At 40.0% G+C, this 3,297-nt stretch overlaps 1 protein-coding gene across 1 annotated transcript in view; it reads right to left on the reverse strand.

Annotated features, from left to right (window-relative positions):
• The window catches only part of DOCK4 (dedicator of cytokinesis 4), a 360,754-nt gene that overhangs the window by 332,333 nt on the left and 25,124 nt on the right, over positions 1-3,297 (reverse strand). The gene's annotated exons all lie outside the window — the stretch shown is intronic.

Consider the following 3,297-nt stretch of genomic DNA (forward strand, 5'->3'; position numbering starts at 1 on the left):
ATCCACCATATAAATAAGAAAAAAGAAAAGAACCACATGATCATATCAATTGATGCAGAAAAGGCATTTGAAAAAATCCATCATCCATTCCTGATAAAAACACTCAACAAAGTAGGAATTGAAGGGAAAATTCTCAACATAATCAAGAGCATATATACAAAACCAACAGCCTACATTTTTCTCAATGGAGAGAAACTGAAAGCCTTCCCTCTGCGAACAGGAGTCAGACAAGGATGACCTTTGTCACCACTCCTATTCAATAGTGTGCTGGAAGTCTTAGCAAGAGCTATACGATAAAACAAGGAAATTAAAGGCACCCGAATTGGAAAGAGGACATAAAACTCTATTTGTAGATGATATGATCCTGTACGGAGAAAACCCCAAAGACTCAGTAAAAAAGCTACTAGACCTCATTGGAAGATTCAGCAAAGTGGCAGGATATAAGATTAACAAACAAAAACCAGTTGGATACCTCTATACCAAAAATGACAGTGCTGAAAAGGACATCAGGAAAGCAATACCATGTACAATAGCCACACAACGGATGAAATATCTTGAAACAAATGTAACCAGAGAAACAAAGGGTTATACAAAGAAAACTACAGAACACTACTACAAGAAACAAAAAGTTGTTGTTGTTATGTGCTGTGGAGTCGGTTCTGCCTCATAGCAACCCTGTACAGGGTTTCCGAGGCTCTGAATCTTTACAGGAGCAGAAAGCCTCATCTTTCTCCCACAAAAAAATTGGTAGTTTCAAACTACTGACCTTGCGGCTCTCAGCCCGATTCATAACCACTAAGCTACCAGAGCTCCTTCTTGGGTCTCTTTTCTTCCCATATAAAGTTTGTAATTGTTTTTTCCATCTCTTTGAAGAATGTTGTTGGAATCTGGTTTGGGATTGCATTACATGTGTAAATTGCTTTGGGCAGTATTGACATCATCACAATGTTAAGTCTTCCAATCCAGGAGCATGGTACATTCTTCCATTTTTGTAGGTCTCTGTTGGTTTCAAACTTTATATGGAAAGAAAAGAGACCCAGGATAAGCAAAGCACTGCTTAAGCAGAAGTCTCATTCCCCGACTTCAAATTTTACTACATGGCTACAGTGGTCAAAATTGCTTGGTAGTGGTACAATGAAAGATTCATTTATTAATGGAACACAATTGGGAATCCAGAAATTAACCTATCTACATACAAAGTACCTAAATACATTGCATGGGATGGTGATAGTCTCTTCAACAGATGGTGATGGCAGAACTGGAAAATGATATGCAAAAGACTGAAAAAAGACCTTCACCTCACACCTTATACAAAAACAAACACAGCATGAATTAAATTACGAAGCCCATCAATGAAAAAATAGGGACAAATGTGAAGGCACTAATTCAGGGAAAACACAAACTATCAAACATTTTGAAAACTACACAAACAAAAGTAGACAAAATAGATGAGAGGGACATACTAAAAATTAAAAACTTATGTGCATCAAAAGACTTCACCAGAAGAATAAAAAGGGAACCCACAGAATGGGAAAACATTTTTCACAATGATACATCAGACAAGGGATGCATTTCTAAAATATATAGGAAACTATAACACCTCTACAACAAAAAAGACAAATAACCCAACAAAAAATGGGCTTAGGACATGAACAGACACTTCACCAAGGAGGAGATCCAGGCAGACAACAAACATATGAAGAAATGTTCAGGATCACAAGCCATTAGAGACATGCAAATCAAAACAACAATGAGATATCATCTCACACCAGCAATAACAGCAACGATCAAAAAAGTAGAGGACAATAAATGCTGGCAAGGATATGACGAGACTGGGACGCTCCTGCACTGCTGGTGGGATTGCAAAATGGTCCAGCTCTCTGGAAAGCAATATGGCACTTCTTCAGAAGGTTGGAGATAGAAATACCTTATGATCCAGCAATTCCTCTACTTGGTATTCACCCATAAGAAATATGAGCCATAACACGAGTAGATATATGCACACCAGTGTTCATAACGGCACTATTTAAAATAGCAAAAAGATAGAGACAGCCAAAGTGCCCATCAACTGAAGATAAACTGTGGTACATACATACAATGGAATATTATGCTACCTTGAAGAATTAAAAAGGATGCTGCAAGCCATTGCATAACATGGATGAACCTTGAGGACATTATGTTGGTTGAAATTAGTCACAAAAGGAGAAATACTGAATAGGACCACTACTGTTAAAGACTAAGAAAAATAACCATACTAAAGGGGAGGGAGGTGATTCTTTGCTGGTCACCAGGATGTGAGAGATGATTCTTTGCTGGTTACCAGGGCTGGGGTGAGAGAAGTGAGGGGAAGGTGGAGCACAGGGTAGGGAATAGACACAGCATACGAAGAAGGAGGAGGGGAATAGAAGAATAAAGGGGATGGGAGAACAATTAAGCAGGTCTGCATGGGCTAAGTGGGACAGAGTTAATTAATGACATATGCACATCCTTGGAAAAACGGGGCTCTATGATACAGGGATTGAGACAAGGTTGGAATGGGCAAAAGGGGGGGAATAATGTTAAGACGCTTAGCTGTCTTTTGAATCTTGGTTTCCCTGGCATTATCATTATAAAGTAGACACTTGAAGGGGAGAAAAAGGAATAACCGTAGAAAGCTTGTAAGTCCGTCTGCTGCCTATAACTGATTAGAATACCTAAAATGGGGCTATAATGTGCCCAGTGAAGGAGGCTTCCTATGGAGCCTCTGCATTACATAAGACCATAGGGGAATCCTGAACAGAATCCAGAATCTTCTGAGGTGGGAAATTTCCACGAGAAAGGACAAGACTAGCCTGCAGCGACTAGAACAGAAGACACTTCTTGAAAGAAAGACCAACAGGAAAAATACAAAACAATATAGGCAGACCAACTGATTACTTAAAAGAACAAGCAAGTTGCTCCCCCAGGAGACTTCAAGTTAAGTGGTCAGATCCCCTCAGGGCAAATCCTCTTCTAAGACTAAGACTCAATTGGAATACCCATTCTGATTGGTGACCATGTTTTTCACCGATAAGGGGAAGTGAGGAAAAACAGCAGTGAAGCTGCAAGCTGAGCCCTACAACATTCAATAAACTCCTGTGAACCCGGGTGGAGACCTGGTTAGCCAGTAGGGAGGCAAGATCTAGTGACTCTTGGGTCCAGAGTCAATGACATAGCCACAGAGGACTAGAGTGGATAGTGAAGCATCCAGCTGATAAGAAGAGAGGGCATATGCATAAGAACACCCACACTTGTAGATAATACCCACTTGACCTGGCT

Source organism: Chrysochloris asiatica, unplaced genomic scaffold (genome assembly GCF_000296735.1).
Source record: "Chrysochloris asiatica unplaced genomic scaffold, ChrAsi1.0 scaffold00032, whole genome shotgun sequence".
Taxonomy (NCBI): Eukaryota; Metazoa; Chordata; class Mammalia; order Afrosoricida; family Chrysochloridae; genus Chrysochloris; species Chrysochloris asiatica.